Source organism: Pongo pygmaeus, chromosome 7 (genome assembly GCF_028885625.2).
Source record: "Pongo pygmaeus isolate AG05252 chromosome 7, NHGRI_mPonPyg2-v2.0_pri, whole genome shotgun sequence".
Lineage (NCBI taxonomy): Eukaryota > Metazoa > Chordata > Mammalia > Primates > Hominidae > Pongo > Pongo pygmaeus.
This window is the reverse complement of record NC_072380.2, coordinates 19,176,883-19,194,769: the sequence shown is the minus strand read 5'-3', so window position 1 is coordinate 19,194,769 and position 17,887 is coordinate 19,176,883. Positions and strand designations below refer to the sequence as shown.

The 17,887-nt window shown below is 42.0% G+C and overlaps 1 long non-coding RNA gene across 1 annotated transcript in view; it reads right to left on the bottom strand.

Moving 5' to 3' along the window:
- LOC134739990 (uncharacterized) overlaps nt 1–17,489 on the bottom strand; it is a 53,559-nt gene extending 36,070 nt beyond the window's left edge. The window contains exons 1-2 of the long non-coding RNA XR_010127155.1: nt 17,340–17,489; nt 13,554–13,776 (exon numbers count right to left, since the gene is read on the bottom strand). This is a non-coding gene — a long non-coding RNA (uncharacterized LOC134739990). The remainder of the gene's footprint in view (nt 1–13,553; nt 13,777–17,339) is intronic.
- Between the last annotated feature and the right edge of the window lie 398 nt (nt 17,490–17,887).

Below are 17,887 nucleotides of genomic sequence, written 5' to 3'. Positions count from 1 at the left end.
AAAGGACGGAGGAGAGGTGGTAACTGAAAAGCAAAATGGGTTTCTGATGAAAAACTTATATGTACAGAAAGCTTAGTAAACAAGATCAATAAAAATACAACTGTACCTAGATAAGCCCTAGTGAAATTGCAAAATATTAAAAGCAAAGAGAAGATCTTAAAAGCAGCCAAAGAAAAAAGGTGGCTCACTTACAGAGGTATGACGATGAAACTTGGAAGACATGTCAACACACACAGAAAGGAAGCCAGAATGATGTGTACCTGTTATGCATCAATAAAATATTATAAAATAAAAGACAAAGTCAGATATTGTGGAACAATATCATCAACAGCTGAATGAAAACCCAGAAAAAACTGTTTCAAGAATGAGAGTAAAACAACAACCGTTTTAGATAATGAAAGGCTGGGGAAGTTGCCACCAGCAGACCTTTACTAAAGAAACTTCTGAAGACTCTACTTCAAGATAAAGAGAAATGATTTTAGAAGGACTGTATGATATGCAAGAAGGAATGGTGAGCAAATATATTAGAAAATATGCAGTTTATTGGCCAAGCCATGGTGGCTCATGCCTGTAAATCCCAGCAATTTAGGAGGCAAAGGTGACAGAATTCCTTGAGCCCAGGAGTTCAAGACCAGTGTGGGCAACGTAGGGAGACCCCGTCTCTACAGAATTTAAAAAATTAGCCAGGTTTGGTGATTCATGCCTGTACTTCTAGCTACTCAGGAGGCTGAGGCTGGAGGACTGTTTCAGCCCAGGAGTTGGAGGCTGAAGTTGCAGTGAGAAACCGCAGCTTCAAGACCCTCCACCACTGCACTCTAACCTGGGCAACAGAGTGAGACCTCATCTCTTAAAAAAAGAAAAAAGAAAGCAAGTTGTTTATAATAAAAATTATGATGTCTAATTGTGGAATAAAGTATTCCAAGGTTATTTTAGTTTGAGAGAGAGACTAAGATATTGATTACACTTGGGCTTTTTTACTTAAATTTCAAGGAAAGTAACAGAAGAATAACAATAGAATATTTAGCTTCCAAACCAAAAGAAAAAAAAAGAAGCCAGAGGATAAAAAAAATAAATAAAAACCTTGTTAAATTTTTTTAAAATGCAAGGAAGATGACAAAAGAGGCATGGAAAAAGTAGGACAAATGAAAATAATCAGTTAATGTGTTATAAACAAGTCTAACTATATCAATAAGCACAATGAATGTAAATTATGTCATTTTGCAAGTTAAAAGCAAAGTAAACCATGAGACAGGGAGATTGTCATCACTGAGGAAACAATTCCAGCTATACGCTATTTATGAGACACACCTAAAACATAACATCAAAAAGTCGAAATAAAAGCATAGAAAAAGGTAAAATGGAAAAATGTTAATTTAAAGCAAAATCATATTAAATAACGCTTTGAGTGAACTGCCCCCAATCCTACAGAATTACTTTCATTTTAATAAATTCTTTTGTCACAAGTTTCCATATTTTTGTATTACTGTATTTGTGATATACATTTAATTGTTTTTTTCTTTTAAAATATATTCTCTTTTAAATATAATATAATTATTTAAAATACAATCATTTCCCAAATTTTTAGGTACTTTTTGTTTTTTAATTTGAGGTAATGTCTCACTTTCTTGCTTTGTTGCCCAGGTTGAAGTGCAGTGGTACAATCATAGCTCACTGCAGCCTCAACCTCCTGGGCTCAAGCAGTCCTCCCACCTCAGCCTCCCAAGTAACTGAGCGTGTAGGCACACACTACCATGCCTGGCTGATTTTTGCATTTTTTGTAGAGATGGCCTCTTGCTGTGTTGCCCAGGCTGGTTTCGAACTCCTAGCTTCAAGTGATCCTCCAGCCTCAGCCTCCTGAGTAGCTGAAACCATGGGCACATGCCACCATCCCTGGCTAATAGTTTGCATCATTTCATAATAGATACTTAGAGAATGATTGTTAAATATTTCTGACCTTTTTATAATTCAGTTATATTTCCTATGGGCACTGTGGTTCATGCCTGTAATCCCAACACTTTGGGAGGCTGAGGCAGGAGGATTGCTTGAGGCCAGGAGTTCGAGGACCAGCCTTGGCAACATAGCAAGACCCTGTTTCTAGAAGAAAAAAATTTAATTAGCCAGGTGTGGTAGTGCATGCTTGCAGTCCCAGCTACTCGAGAGGCTGAGGCAGGAGGATTGCTTGAGCGCAGAAGCTTGAGGTTGTAGTGAATGATGATCATGCTACTGTACTCCAGCCTTGGCAACAGAGTATAAGACCCTATCTCTAAAATTTTTTTTAATTAAAAAAAGGTTTATTTCCTACATGAGCATTTCAGTAATTAATTTATTAAGTTTATTACCTACTATGTGAAATAAAAAATTCATTTTGTCTTAAGCTCTCAATCATTACACTTCAGAGTCCACTTGTCATCTGAATACCTGTAGATTTAGGGACTACACATGTTCATCTTACACATGCCATTCAGATTTGATAGATTTTGAACATGATGCTGTTTGGACTTCTTGCAGGCTGAAGTGTTCTTCTCTTTTAGCATGTCTTCACATAGCTCCACCTATCTGGCTGATCATTTTGTCTGATCATTTTCTTGTTCCTTTTGAAGAGGGTAGAAAGAAAACAGCTGCTCTGTTAGGTAGGACTTAGATTTGGGGGTACAAGACCTTTGAACAAAGCCTCAAGATGGGGCACAAAACTGAAGTGGAGGTGCTCAAAAATATGAAGAGACAACACCATCAACAACAATGATAATAAATGATATTGATATTGGACTTACTATATGCCCTGTGCTATTTAATCACATTATATAACAGTGCTTAATTATGAGCCCACAAAGACCTTGAATACCTGTTCTTCTCTTTCTCTTCACTCCCTTTGTTTCAAAAGAAATCAGAGTCAAATGATAGGAATTCAGGCACATTGCCCGTGTGCAGAAGCTGTAAAGCTGGCATCAGTATTCCCATTCATGTGCCTCTCTTCTGGGTCAAGAGGACATAATGACAGTATAGATTATTAAACAAAGGCGACTTAACTTAGGGGCAGGAGGCCAAAAAAAATTTTAAAAATTCCAAATAAACAAACCATAAAGGTCAGCGCTAATGAGCAGAGAAAGGTCTTGTAACTAACATTCTCCAAGGCTCTGAGGAACTTAATAAAATTGGATTATGTTTCAATGATTGGCATCAGAACAAAGCTAAATAATAATAATCATACAGTTAGCACAGTACATACAAATTATTTTTGTACATAATTACAGATTTATGCAAACTAATGAACCAGATGAACTCCTCACTCGTCTCTGACTGCAAACTTTTGTTTCCCTTTTGGGAGCTGAAAAAAAGTCAGTGTGTCAGCAATTCATCTTTTTCTGCCCATTGGATCATCATGCAGAAATTAAATGAGGTGCCTAATTGTGAATTTAAATATCAACATTCTGTTGAACTGTAGGACGATGTACTAAAATGTTTAGTTTGCATTGCATTTCAACACATTTGTGTCATTCTGAGTTTGTTAATTTTGGATTGTGAAAAATGAAAGTTTTGCATAAATCTAAGTTGTACTAAGGGCCTTGTGCCAATATATTTTTCATATTGTTTTGCAGAAGGATACGCATCAATCTGTTTGATCTCATCTTTTAAAATCTTCTTAATAGGCTGCAGAAAGCAATTATCTCTTTAATCTCAAACATATAGCCATTATATTAATCTTTTGAACAGCTCCCAGAAAGTGTAGTAGTTTGATCTGGCAAGCTAAGTATTTGACACCAGTATTATCATGATGTATTAAAAACCAAACCAAACCATAACAAAGCAAAAAAGCAAGGTTCTTGTTGCCAATCAGTTGGTTAGTCTGTGCTAGAGTCACTCCTAGGCCCTTGCTCTTGCCTCCTGACAAATGGTCCATATCTGAGAATAGAGACTGGTTAGACCCAGAGCTGTAGCCCTCAGCCATGGACCTGAGTCTATGTGAGTTGTCCTTTGCCAACTGATAACAGCAAGATTTCTTATTACAATTTAAGCAAAGTGAGTGTGCAACACGATATTAAATATTATATATGTAAACAACATGTAATGTGTGCTGAATGTCAGCTCACTTATGTAATAGCTTATCTTACAACTGTCTCTTTATGTGGTGAATGTCCCTCACTACCCTTCTAACTATCATCACCATCCTCCCAGTCTAGTCTCAGCCATCATCATGCAGACTTAGGTCACTGTAACTCTTCCCTCATTTTCTTGCCTTCAGTTTCATCCCATTTAAACTGCTCTCCACGGTAAAATTAATCTTCCTATAATAATGCAACTATCATGTCATACTCGGCTAAACAACCTAGAGTGGCATTCAATTGCCTATAGAATCAGGCTCAAGCTCCTCGATCTAGTTTTATCATCGAGCTTCTCTTTCTTCCTTCCTTCTTCTCCTCCTTTCTTCTTCTCTCCCTCTCTCTCCTCTCTTCTTCCTTTAACTTTTTATTAAATTATAATACATATAAGAAAAAATGTACATAGAATAAATTTACAACAGCTTAATGAATTTGCACAAAGTGAACATACCCAAGTAACACCCTGATCAAGAAAGAGAAACTTACTACCACTCCAGGAATTCTTTCTTTCTTCTGCCACCCATCCATCCTCAAGGAATCCACTAACCTGACTTCTAACAGCAGAAGTTAATTTGATCAGGCTTAACTTTGAATAAACTTCTTCTACATGCAGGACTCAGGAGAAGGCTCTGATATGGTGGACATGATGCCTCAGGCCCTCCAAACCTTACAGCCTACGGCAGCAAGTCTAATTTGAGGGCATGCAGCTGATGGATCTGAGTGTCCTGAGATCTCATCTGCTGTAGTCAGAATTTACTCAGGAACTGCCAGCTGGAGGTATCAGTGTGACAGCTGATGAGCAATGGGTAGGGGGAGACTGGCAGTGGGTAGGGTTTGATGACGATGATCTGAAACTAATATCACAGACTTCACCTCCCTCCCATTTTCCACAGTTCTGCTCCTTAGTCATTTCTTCAGCTTCCTACTCACTGCATTTTGACAAAAGGCACCTGCAGCTGTGGCATTCAACCCTAAAGTCCCCCAGTTAATACTTAGGGCCTTTTGGATGCCAACTGGAATGTCCCCCACCGTGGGAGGGCTTCTGATGCTGCTCCACCCTAAAGAGCATTCTTTCTGTGTTCCAGGGGCAGACCTGAGAAAATACTTTTTATCTGTGATTCTTTTTAACAGAAATTAAATGAATGCTATTATTATAAAGTTATTATGATGACTTTATATAACAAGGTGCCTTATTCTAAACTGGAGAATTTTCTGAAGCGTTTGTATTGAAAATGTAATATAAAAATAGTGAACTAGTGATTGAAGAAAAGTCAGGGGCCATTACTCATCATCCCAACCTAACTCTACAATGACTTTAATTTTTGTATATTGTCTCCCGGGTTGTTTCCATATGGACTCCAATTTTTATACACTATGGTTATTGTAGAGCTCTTATCAGAAGACTATTTTTAAATGGCCTTGTTTATGCAAGCTCTTTGCAAAGGGAAAATGTTACTATGTATTCATAAAATCTTGGCTTTCTTTTCTGCAAGTTGTCACCTTAGTAGCAGACTCTCATTCTGTTCCTTCAGGGGAGCTGCACAGCTGAGGCTCAAACAAATGGCAAAGATACCCATACATGAAGTAGCCTGAATTCTTACTTCCTCTGTCAGTTGCTTTTTAAGTAAATACAAAGAAATCACCTTAACCTTGTTGTATTTCAGAATCTCCAGGAGTAATGTATGAAGTTAGTCTTGGAGATTCTAAAGTATAACAAGGTTGAGGTGATTAACCTACTGATATAGTCTGGGTGTGTGTCCCTGCCCAAATCTCCTATTGAAATGTTATCCCTAATGTTGGAGGTGGGGCCTGGTGGGGAGTGACTGGATCCCAGGGCATATTTCTCACGAATGGTTTAGCACCACTCCCCTTGGTGCTGTTCTCAGGATAGTGAGTCTTTGTGAGATCTGGTCGTTTAAAAATGTGTGGCACCTCCCCCTGCCTGGCTCCTGCTTTCCCCGTGTGAGGTGCCTGCTCCTGCTTCATCTTCCAACATAATTGTAAGTCTCCTGAGGCCTCCCCAGAAGCCAAGCAGAAGCCACTATGCTTCCTATACAGCCCACAGAAACATGAGCCAATCAGACCTCTTTTCTTTATAAATTACCCAGTCTCAGGTATTTCTTTATAGCAATGCAAGGATGGAGTAACACATCTGCCCATCTCAGAGGATAGTCTATTAACTCAACAAACTTATTTGAGCATCTGCAACATATGCACAAGGCTCCTTGCTAGGGACTGGAAAGCAACTGAGCCAGAAACTGCAGCTCCTGTAAGTCACCATCTGTGGACAGGTGAGGGCTCTGGTACAAATGAGTGATGTTCACTCAGGAGAAGACTAAAATCAGGCCTTGGATCTGGGTTCTGGTTTTGTACAGTCCCTGCTTCTTTTCCCTGACCCTAGAACTTTCTAAGAATGGCCCCCTGGGTGGCCTCTGGCATCTGAACACTCCAAGCTCAGATTCCCTCTGCCCATTTCCTGTAGGCTTCTCTGATTGCCTGCAAACAGCTTCCACCCACACTCTGTTTAGCCTTCCTTCACCAAAGCCTCATTCTCTGTCTCTTTCCTAATCAGGAATTCAGGGGTCCCTCAAACTACAGCCCCCTACTATGGGAGGCCAAGGCAGGAGGACCATGTGAGCCCAGGAGTTCGAGGCTGCAGTGAGCTGTGATTGCACCACTGCAGTCCAGCCTGGGCAATAGAGCAAGGCCCTGAAAAAAAAAAAGAGAAGAAAGAAAGAAAGAAAGAAAGGAAGGAAGGAAGGAAGGAAAGAAAGAAAGAAAGAGGAAATAAAGAAAGGAAGAGGGAGAGAGAAGAAGGAAAGAAAGAGAGAGAAAGAAAGAAGAGAAAGAAAGAAAAGAAAGAAAGAAAGAAAGAAAAGAAAGAAAGGAAAGAAAGAAAGAAAGAAAGAAAGAAAGAAAGAGAAAGAAAGAAAGAAAGAAAAAGACAAAAATTAGAGCCCTAACCTTTGGCAACACAACACATATCCTGTTTAGCCTTCCTGGAAGGGAGGTTTGGGGGTCCTTAGAACTACAGGGACCTCCCTTCAGCATACACCTCCTGCCTCAAAAATGCACATAAAAAAAGTTTTCTGCTGAAGAGGGAAAAAAATGTCTTAAAACATCCCATTTTGAATTGCATATCCCACTCCACTTACATAAATTCAGAAGTGGGAGTAGTGGTCTCTTGATTGAAAGGATCTTGCAGGATGTTGCAGAAAGAGTGAAATTTGTGTCAGGCATTAAAGACAGATGAGACTAAATTAGGTAGCACTAGCAGGTAAGAGCATCTTGCATGGAGGAGCACTGGGGGCCAAGCTCAGAAAGGGGAAAATCTAGAATATGTTGGAGGTCTGCGAGGACACGGATCCAGCAGGAAGACGTTTATGCAGGTGTCCCAAGAGAGCTGCCACCCTGGACCACATGGACAGGACTGTGGTCCCAGACCACCAGAGCCAAGCCTCCTGTAAGAGGCCATCAGGCCAAATCTCACTGCGCACATCTCCCTTTGCCTCACCCACGGAAGAGGTCCCAGCATCCCATCATCCACTGTCAACAGAGCTCTCACTCTCACACATCTCTGTTTACTCCTCTTCGACCAAGTTCTCCTTCTCTTCCACCATAAAATGTCTCCATCTCACAGCCTCCCCTTGTAACATTCTCTTCATCTCCATTCTGAAATGCAGTGGTTTTCTGAAACCACTTCTCCCATGGCCACCAAAGGCTGTTTTATTTCCCATACTCCACGTAACCACGTAAGGTAGGTGTTTTCCTTTCTTTCCTCTGTCACCACCAGACCATTGTCCCCTTTTTCCTGCAGAAACTTTGCCCTTTGGGGTTCTTGTGACTTGGATACACCGTCTCCTTTGTTACCACCACCACCCCACCCCTCCTTTTTAGTCACTGAAGATTTTAGTTTCTGGTTCCCTGTCTTCCTCTCCACCCCAAATTCTGTCATCACTCTTTGTAACCTCAGCATTCCCAGGAAAGGCCATTTCAGTCCCCTGGCATCTCAGTTTCTTCACCTCCTTATCTCAAGGGATCTTTTATTTCCATCTACTTCAGTCACCCACTCCAATAGTTGCCCCCTGGATCATTGTACAACCTCTAAAATCTTGAAGGCCAACATCAAGCTCTTGGGCCATCCCATAACCTTCTAGTTTATTTGTCCAAGTATCCCTACTAGAAAAGTCCTTCAGTTTCTTCATGGCATCCACTCCATCCATTCTCTCACTTTCTCACTGTTCATCGATATCCTCATAAATGCCTCCTTTCTTGCCTAGTTTCAATTCCATATTCTACCATTCTAGTTACTTTTTACAAAGACCATAAATTCCTTTATCTTCCATAGCTTCATGGATAAACTCAGCCTTCTACTTTCTCTGTGCGTGAGCACAACTGCAAAAAGTTATATTATTTCTTTCATTCCAAATTAATGACTTTAGACTTCGAATGAGCTCTCAATTGCTTGTCGGTGGTCTTCTACTTCTCTGGTAAGCTCAACTTACAGTTCTCCTGCAGAATCAATCTCCCTCTCTTTACTCAATCAGTCTTGGCATAGACACACATTCTAGTATCTCCCTCTCCAAACCCCTGAAGCTATGACCTGTCAAAGCAGAACTTCTCTAAAGGATTGTCTGTCTATGATCCTTCTATTCCTTGATTCATTCCTCAACCAACTCCAAACTGTTTTCTGCCAAAATTGTATTTCTCAACCCAATGTACTCCAGGATGTCAAATCCAACAGTGAGTTTTCTAGTCAGTGACTGTGGTAGGCTGCATAACGCCCCTTGCCCCGAGATGTTCCCGTCATACTGTCCTCTGCTGTGAATACTCACTTTACAGAGCCCACCTTGCAGACAGGTCTGAATCAGAGACTTCACACATGCGAGTCCCTCTGCCTGGAATGCACAGTCCATGTTCCACCTTGTAATCTTTTTAGGGAAGTCCTCCTTGATCCCTAGTGAAGTGCCTTTCCCCTGTGATTCTCTGTTACGGCATCTGCTTCGTGACACTTCTCACAATGAATTGGTATGAATTGGTTTGTTTTTTAATTATATTATCTTCTCCCTTAGTGATTCGATGGAAAGCTACACAAGACCTGGAGACACAACTCTTTTATTCACTGACATTAACCTGACCATTAGCAAAGTTCAAGGCATGTAATATAGATGCTTAATAAATATTTGCTGATGTTCGTTATTGAGAGGGAGGTAGCTGAAATGGTAAAGTGTTATTAGAGGCACACAAAGCTAGAAAGTGAGAGGCCAGATTGTGGGGAGTACCGAATGTGATATTGGAGAGTTCAGACTTAATGGATATAGAGAAACATGAAATATTTTGAGCCAAAAAAACCAAATTGCTTGTATCTGTGTTATGGACAAATATCCCTAGCAACAATATGAGGGATAGATTACATTAGAAAGAAAATTGGAGGTGGCTGGGCAAGGTGGCTCATACCTGTAATCCTAGCACTTTGGGAGGCCAAGGAAGGCGGATCACTTGAAGTCAAGAGTTTGAGACCAGCCTGGCCAACATGGTGAAACCCTGTCTCTACTGAAAATGCAAACATTAGCTGGGCATGGTGGTGCACACCTGTAATTCCAGCCACTCAGGAGGCTGAGGCAGGAGAGTCGCTTGAGCCTAGGAGGAGGAGGTTCCAGTGAGCCAAGATTGCACCACTGAACTCCAGACTCAGTGACAGAGTAAGGGAGACTTTGTCTCAAAAATAAACAAGAAAAAAAAAAAAAACTGGAGGCAAGGCTCTGGAAAGATAAAATGATTCAGCAGATATATATATTTTGAGAAGGAAAGAGGATTATATGAAAGCTAAGTTATATATAGTAACATTTTATTAAGAATTAACATTATTAGATTCATTTAATAATTCAGCCTTCGGTTTGTTGTGTCCAGATTATTATAGCTTTGGAATGAATGTCCCAGGTTATCTCAGGATATATTTATTCCCACAAGCTATAAAGCATTCATAGTTTGTGGTTTGGGGGCTAATCAGGCCTAAAAGCGTCTCTCCACAGTAACTGGAAAAAGCCTCCCATATTCAACTGACTATTTTTAAACACAAACAACCATTCACTCCTTCCAAATCTGATTGCTGTAAACTTGGTGAGCAAGCCCTCTTCTCAGGTCGTGTGTGTGCCAGCTCTGAGTTCTGAAGCCTGGTGCCTTTGAATTATCTGGATTGAAATAGTGCCTGGAAAATGTGATTAAAGTAGTGGATGAGTTTTGAAAACTTAGAAAATAGCCATACAGGTTTTAAAGATGGGTTTAACATGAGCAAAACAAAAACTAATTCTACCCAAAGTACTCGGGAAAAAAAAAGAAAGAGGCAAAGAACAGTTTTACTCTAAACACCAAGAGAAACAGGCAATGGAGAAAGAAAGGTGTTGACTTTATGCCAAGAGACCTTCTTTAAAGCAAAGGGCTTTAGAGAGACGTTTTTTCAGATGCTGTCTCTAAATCCAAACATTTTCAGTGGCACGAACACAGTGGATGTGTTTGGTTCCATGTCAGTAACGCATGAAGAGATAACAGGGGTGAAAGTGGGTCCGCTACCTGCTGAAATGCCCTTGCAACTCAGGTACCTGCTTCAGGGGCTCTGCAGGTGGGGCGCCTCCCTTATTGTCACCCAGCACAACTGTCATCCACCCTCAACTGGCATCCCCAGCACAGTAGAAACTCAGAGAAAATGTGGGGAAACAAAATGGAAACTACCGTGAAAGGCAGCTGAATTTCATTAACTTCAGTTTTCATTGTTAGTACAGAAGGTTTTATATTAATCCCTAGGTAGTTCTAGGACTGGAGTGATTTTTCTTGAAGAAACAGTGCAGGCTGAGTGTGATGGCTCATTCCTGTAATCTCAGCACTTTGAGAGGCTGAAGCAGGATTGCTTGAGCCCAGGAGTTCCAGGCTAGCCTGGGCAACCCAGAAAGACTCCTTCTCTACCAAGAAATTAAAAAAAAAAAAATTAGCTGGATGTAGTAGCACACACCCATGGTCCTAGCTACTTGGGAGACTGAGGTAGAAGGATTTCTTGAGCCTGGCAGGTTGAGGCTGAGGCTACAGTGAGCCATGATCATGCCACTGCAGTCCAGCCTGGACAACAGAGCAAGACCCTGCCTCAACACAAAAGAAACAAACAAGAAGAAATAGTGTAATGAAAAGAAAGGAAAAAATAATAATTCAAGTAAAAAAAACTTGACAGATTAAAGCCAATAGGCATTCACAATGTGTTTAAGTGATTTTATGCCAGTGTTTTAAAAATGTATTAATGACATACATCTGTCATGTACTTGAACCTCTTGGATTAAGACTATAGAATGGAAGATACAGATAATGATGAGCCAAGGAAAGGGGTCCTCATCTGGGCATCAGGGGACTTGAATGCTAGCCAAAGCTCTGCCTCTTACTAACTCTCCAACCTTGGAACATGTAGCTTCACTTCTCTGACAATTATTCCCGTCTTAGACTAGAAGGTGGCTTTCACTTTAGAAAGGAGGACCAACATCTCAGGGACTGGCAAAGACAGAGTCTGTAGATGTAGATGTGTTGGAGTGGAACAGAAGGCTGGCCCCCAGCTTGGATGTCACCCTTTCTACAGGAAAGGTGGTGAGTTCATCCATGGAGAGGAAGAAGCAGTAGCCTGTGTGAAGAGGAGCTGGGGAAGGGTGTCTCTGGCAAGTGCATGGGAAATCAGGAAAAGCTGGCAAAACCACAGTGGCGTTTACAAGCACAGACTTGTAGTGAGCTCACTCATGGCCCCTCATGGTCCTAGCATTCCCCAATTTGTGGAGTAAGAACAGGGAAATCCTGGAGCAGTGGGAGGGCAAGAGGGAGTGAGGACCAACAAAAGGTCCTGGCCGGGCCTGGGGGCTCACGCCTGTAATCCCAGCACCTCAGGTGGCCCAGGCAGGGGCATTGCTTTAGTCCAGGAGTTTGAGACCAGCCTAGGCGATAGAGAGAGACTCTGTCTCTACAAAAACACTTCTTTAAAAAAATGAACTGGGTGTGCTGGCACATGTCTGTGGTCTCAACTACGCAGGAGGCTGAGGTGGGGGGATCGCTTGAGCCCAGGAGTTCGAGGCTACAGTGAGTGGTGATTGCTCCACTGCACTCCACCCTGGGCAACAGAGTGAGATGCTGTCTCAAAAAAACAAAACAAAACAAAACAAAGTCCTGTGCTCAAAGGTCTTAAAGAAACATCCCAGAGTACTTCCTTCTTGAAGATTTGTGGTTCATGTTATCGTACTAAACTAGTATGCTAACCTAGCATAACCTAGTAACTATACTAGCATACCAACTAGTCCTGCAGTAAAGAAACAGGGTTAACTATTTACTTCACCATTCTAGAACTTGCTTGACTAAATAAACTTTTTTAAAAAGATATGTTTGTTAAAATTTCACTGAACATAATAGATACAACATCATTCTAGGGTATAAAATTCAATCTCCCTGAGAAGGTATATAATGCCTCTAGGATCAGGCTCCTGCCACTCTCTGCTTCAAACTTTATGATTAGTTGCTACTGACCCAAACCACCTGGGGGCTCATCTGTCCACCCCTGCTCACCCGCCACCCCTCAAGTCTGCATGCGCCAGCCTGCCCTGCAGATTACACGCCTCATGGTTTCTTTGTGTGTGTGTTTTGCTCATGCAAAACCTAAGTGCTCTCTCTCCTCCTCTTTAACTGCCCAATTCCTAATTATCCTTTAAGATTCATGTTACTCAGAATTACCCTAAAGGGCATGTTGTCATGAATATTTTGTGACCTTGAGTCAAGCCATTTGTTCAGAAAAATAACCCCCTTGTTCATAGTAATCTCAATTCTATAAATTGCTTTCTTACATATTATGTCGCTTAGTTCTTGCTTCCGTTCTGTAAAGCAGACTGTATTATCATCATCATTTTATTAGTGAGAAAATGAGCATTAGAGAGTCCAAGTGACTTGCCTAAGATCACCCGCTCAGGAAATGGCAGAGGCAGGCTGTCCTCAATTTCAAGCCAAGCCCTGCCCATTCTGTGGGTTTGTAACTCATGAGGCATAGAAGGACTCAAAACATTTGAGCAGCTTCTTTTAAAACAAATAAGCTAACCATTTCTCCCTCCCATCTCTTCCTCTGTCATCGTCACTGCCAGCACTGTCACATCTGCCTCTCAGATGGGGCTGTGGTGACCAGGAACAAGAGCATCTGGAGTTAATGAGAAATCATTTGTAACCCCTGCACACATCTCTTCTCACAGCTGCTGCTCTTCCCAATTTTCTGCTTGGATGACTTTTTTAAAGCATGTTAACTGTTTTTTTCCTATTGCGGAATGGAAAACAAACAGCACAGTCACATGTGTGTACACACACAAGTATATTTCCTTTAGATGCGAATATTTGCTAAAACAAGGACCCGAAAGGGATGAAGCTTGTTTTTAAAAACATTGTTACATTATTTACCCTATTTCTAAAGTAGAAAATGACCAAAGACGAATTCTCCAATTGTAATTGTGAATGAGCTTGGTAAACCTGGGCCGCTGCAGGTCTTCATCATGAGCTGCCTGCATTCTTGACTTCTGTTGAGTTCATGGAGGATGTTGAGTGCTGCTAAGCTTGCCCTTGGTCTGCCTGTGGCCCATTCTCTCCTCCTTCCACCACCACCCACCTGCAGGAGCTGCTGGACCTGGCAGTGTAGAAGGAAGCAGTCTCAGAAAACCACTTGAAGCATGATATTAGGGATAGAGGGTTTTCTCCTCCCAGAGTAGCTAATATTTTCAAGGAGAATTCACTCTTACCCCCCAAGACAATGCTTAACCCAGAAAAATTAATCTGTAAAGGTAGAACTCTTGGTTCTATGGCACTCTGATGGGTGCATTTGCATCTTATGGAAGGACCCTTTCCTCTCCTACTTACACGGCTGTTTCACTAGAGGGGAAGGAAGACAGGTTGAAAATCAAGCCCAACTGCATGTATGTGCTCAAGGGAATAAGCAGCCATTTGCCATCAAGAAGACCTAAAGAAAAGCCTTATGCTTCAAACAGTTGCTTTTTGATTTTTGTGTGTGTGTGTTTTGAGACAGGGTCTCCTCTGTCATCCAGGCTGGATTGCAGTGGCGCAATTACAGCTCACTGCAGCCTGGAACTTCCAGGCTCAAGCAATCCTCTCATCTCAGCCTCCCGAATAGCTGGGACTATAGGCATGCTCCGCCACACAGGGGTAATGCTAATTTTTGTTTTGTTTTGTTTTGTTTTTGTAGAGATGGGGTTTTATCATGTTGGCCAGCCAGGCTGGTCTCAAATTCCTGGACTCAAGTGATCCATCTACATTGGCCTCCCAGAGTGTGGGGATGATAGATATGAACCACTGTGCCCGGCCGTGGTTGTTCTTTTAATTGTTGCTTTCCTCCCACTATGTGTCACACTTCATCTACTTGGTGTGACTTCTTAAGATAAATAAGGCCATTCTTCCACTATTGCGAGATTTGCTTCTGAAAGGCATAGAGCATGTGAGCTGAGCACATGTGCTCCTATCCCACTCATACCCTGCCAAGGTTGTCCATACCTCCAGTTCTGCCAGGCAGAGGTGAACCAGATCACGGGCCCACTCAGTGTGACTGCATCCCCACCCAGCCTGAGTGCCCCACCCTAGGCATGAATGGCACTGAGGGCCCTTCCAGTGGAGCAGCAGGACTTCAGAGCCCCAGGTTGGAGTTGGGACAAAAAAGGTTCAAGAACTGGCTTTGCCTCTTGTTAGTGACCTTGGGCAAGTTGATTCAGCTCTCAGGCCTCAGTTACTTCATCGCTGTAGCCCGGGGAGGATTAAATTGAGTAGCCAATGGGAACTGCTTGTCTCACAGGGGCACTAGATACAACTGCAGCCATTACCAAGGTCAACAGACATGAGCTGACTACTTAGAAAACGTGCTCTTAGAAGTAATTCCTATTCATCTAATCAAGGTTTTGTGAAGGCTGCTTCCAGTAAATGCACAACACTGTGAGGATGACCTCACTGAGGAGCAGTGAGAGTTTAAAGGGAGGAGGTACAGACCCTGGCTCCTGCCTGGGTGACTTAGAGCACAGCCACCCCACACCTCACTCCTCACACTCAAATGGCATCTACTGCAGCTTCCCACTCACTTCATGGTGTGGAACTTGAGCCCTGCCTGGCTAAAGGACCCTGTCTCTCACTGCCCAGCACTCTTTAGCATAAAGGGCTTCAGAAACCATGAATAAGAGAACCGGCCGTCTGGGCTTGACACAGAACAGAGCATTCAAACTCCCCGTGTGGCTCAGTACTCTTGTCTGTTTGGGCAGTCTTTCCATTTACTTCAAAAGCAGTCTGCCTGTGTGATCAGCTGCCAGGGTAGGCACATATCAACCTAAAATACAAAGAAGTGCTCAGAACGTGCCAATGTGTGCATGGGATGGGGGTGGGGGCTGGAAGGGAAATAGAAACAGGATGGAAATGAAAGACTCTTTCTAATTAGAATGTTTCTCAAGCTTTCCCATCTGGTTCTTCCAGAAATAATAATCACAAGGGGAAATATCTGACACAGTGTCATCTCCTGAAGAAATGAACTGGGCTTGCTTTTCAGGGAGAGGCAAAAAATGGTCACCAGGGACTCAGTTTGGAAAAAGCAGGAGTTTAAGAGGTTGAGGGGATGATGGGCCCTGGCTCCTGGAGAGGAGGTGAAAATGTTTTCTTCTTTTCTTTCCCTCTCGAAATCTCAGGTCTTTATCTTTAAAATACAGTTATCTCCTAAATATACTAATTAGGAAGCAGCCTGGCATCATAGAAACAGCACGGACCTTAGAGCCTGAACGACCTGGGCCCGCATCCACTCCATTGCTGTCACTTCGGGGAAAGAGTTTCACTTCTGCAGACTTGTGTCCATGTCTTTGAGACAGAGATTCTAATATTTACTTTGTTCTAAAGATTAGAAGTGATGAATGTAAAATGTTGAAATCTTCACCTCTCCAGGGGATGATATTAGGATATGGAGCCTTTGGGAGGTGATGGGTCACAGGGGCAGAGCACTCATGAATGAGATTAGTTTCCTTATAAAAAAGACTCCAGAGAAACCTTCCACCCCTTCGACCCAGTGAGGTTGGAGTAAGAAGACCACTGTCTAAGAGGAGGCAGCCCTCACCAGACGCCAAATCTGCTGAGACCTTAATCTTGGACTTCCCAGCCCCTAGAACTGTGAGAAATCAATTTCTGTTGTTCGTAAGTCACCAAGTCTATATTATTTTGTTATGTAGCAACCTGAATGGACTAAGACAGTAGCTATAATCATCATCATCATTGCCAATACCAATATTACATGAAGCTCACATGGACAAAAATTTTCTTATAATAGTGGAAAAAAAACTAAAACTCTGACTCTGAAGATGCATTTCTAACCAGTAGATAGAATATCCTAGAACATCTTGAAGCTTTATTTGTTAAAGTATGAGTAGGGATGGTCAGTGCTAGTTCTTACCATTGCTCTGATTCTCCTAGGTCATCTCTCAGCTCAGTCACCTCATCTATGCCCTTGACACACACTCCCTTAACACGCTCATGCCTCCCTAGCTATTCAGGTTTCAGTTCCGCCAAACTCTCCCTCAGTCTCGTGTCCCATTCCAGCTGTACCTTGTCTCTCACTTTTTCTTGACTTAAGAATGCAGGTCATTTTCCAAACACAATTCTTACAGCAGGAAAAGGCTAAGATTACCACATTTTTTTCTTCCTATCAGCTGTGAACACCCACCAGGTCACAACCAAATTGGGCATAGTGACTCCAAAGAGCTCTGCAAGTCAATGCCAAGGATAGACAGTGGTGGACTCCACCATCTGGGAGAATGAATGAGAATTGGGAGGCAGGTTGTGCCTCCTTTGATCTAAAACTCTGAATGGAATATTTCCAGGAATCCTTGGGATTTTCCTGGGTCTTAAGCCTCTAACACTTGTTCTCTGGAATCATCATTCCTTTGAGATCACTGGTTTTCTTCACTTCAATCAATGGTCTTGATAAAGTACCATTTTTATACAATCTTGAATCACATAAGTTCTTAAAAACATTAGGGAAACAACGTTAGAAACGGTAAAGCTCCCTGATGAGCAAAGGGAGCTCATGTGGGGTGGGTGGATCTTTCTTGGGAACCTGGGCTTTGAGGCCAGGAAGTACAGTCAGGCTGGACATGCTGTTTACATTAAGTCCACTGGTCATAGAGAGGAGAGGAAAGAACCAGACCTGTATACCACCTCAACCACTGTTCTCCCTAATGATGTCACCTTCTGCAAGCCTCTCAATCTCCCCCATTCTCTCTTTCTGCATTTCCAAGAAGGGGATCATGCTGCCTACTTCTTAAGGTTGTCATAAGGTTTAAGTGAGAGAAGTTGGTGCTCTGGTGTCTCCCCCTCCTAAGAACGCTGTGCCCACACCCCTTGTCACCATTGTTACGATTCTAGAATGTTCTTTTTCTCTGTAGAAGTGATGAGAAGAAATCATTATCACAAATAAAGTACACTTTTAATGATCTGTTGTTTGCATTCATAGTTTATGAATCTTGAAGGTCTGTGGTGCTAGCAAAAAAATAGGGCCTCAACTTAGCATTATTTCAGTGCAAGAAACCTTGAGACTTTAGAGAAATCGCAAACAATGATTAGTTTAGAATTACTGTTAGTAATAATAATATTATTATAACAACATTCATCACAATTCAAGGATCTAACATACACAGTCATGTGTTGCTTCATAATAGGAATATGTCCTGAGAAATGCATCCTCAGGTAATTTTGTCATTGTCGAA